A 1,363-nucleotide genomic window follows, 5' to 3' on the forward strand; every position below is an offset into this window, starting at 1 on the left:
ATTTCCAGTAGCCACTCCCTCCCCTGTCCCTTTGAGCCTAACGTATTAACTATCCCGTCAGTTTTCCTATACGCATACTTGTAATTGGTCTCTATTAAAGTCTCCTCAAGTCGTGATTCGTGTGCTGTCCTCTTTCTGTTGATACTGTGACTGCTACAGTAATAGGCACCAGAGATGGCCCCAGGAAACGTCAGAGTGGGGACAACGGGACACTCAAACTGTGGTATATGGTGGTGTCACAACCACTTAACGCTAATCAGTGTGATAGCACGGAAGGCTTCCAGTTGGAGGGCAAGACTTCGATAGACCAAATGGCTTGTGGCACCTCATCACTATGGCTAGTTGTGACTATAAAGATTTTGCAGACACCTCGCTTTGGACAGTCCTAAGAAGGCACCTGGGGAAAGAAGAGGTAAAAGCTGTGAACATAGAAATAAGACACATGAGGAGCTAGAGAGCCCCTATGGCAGCTTTGAAGGGTTCCCTCATATGTGGTCACAGCAGTTCGGCGACAAGCCCAGGCTTGGTAGCAAGGGCTGCATAGTTGTAGCACCAATTAAATGCTCAGTCCTATGAGACCTCTAAGGGCTCTAGTTGGGAAAGGAGGTGGCATTTGGGCCCCAATATCCCTGAGCCTCTATTGCCTGCAGAAGCAGACCACACTACCCCTAGTAGTTCCTAGGGGAACTAGTTCCATGACTCTAGTTCCATGACTCCCAACATGTCCCAGTTAGACTTACAAGGCCTGCTCCCGGAGGAGAACCTATACACAGAGGAAGACATTTGAAGATTTCTCCAGTCTGCTGGAGGAGCCTAGAGAGCCTTTGTGGGAGTAGCTGCTAAGTGTGTGAGATCAGGGGGGCATAGGTGGGAGTGGCTCCTTACATCTAGAGACCACTTGAAGAGTGTTTGTTCCATCCCAGTGACCTTAGACTTGAATATCTCCCTCCACATATTTTATTTTGAAACTTTTCAAACCTACAGAGAAGTCGAACGAATGGTAAAAGGAACACCCTTATATCCTTCATCTATTAATTCACAACATTCTGTTTCCCTTTTTGCTGAACTGTTTGTAATGTTTGGGTTGCAGTATGTGAAGAAAATTCAGCCTCGCAGAAAGTGTGTAGTTGGAAAAGGGAGGAGTATTTTAATAGGCTTTTCAGTTAATTGTGGAGACTCTGATAACAGCCACAGAACTTGACAAGTGGTAGTTTCTCAAAGGTCAGTTGCACTATGTAATTTTTGCCCGAAAGCTTGAATCACACCATTGGCAACAAATGCTGTCAGTTGTTTTCCTTGAAGTGAGGAGTTCAGTCTGTTCCTTTTTGAGAAATGTCTGCTAATTCCACAAGTCAGAGTAATC

Source organism: Kogia breviceps, chromosome 4 (assembly GCF_026419965.1).
Source record: "Kogia breviceps isolate mKogBre1 chromosome 4, mKogBre1 haplotype 1, whole genome shotgun sequence".
NCBI classification, from domain to species: domain Eukaryota; kingdom Metazoa; phylum Chordata; class Mammalia; order Artiodactyla; family Physeteridae; genus Kogia; species Kogia breviceps.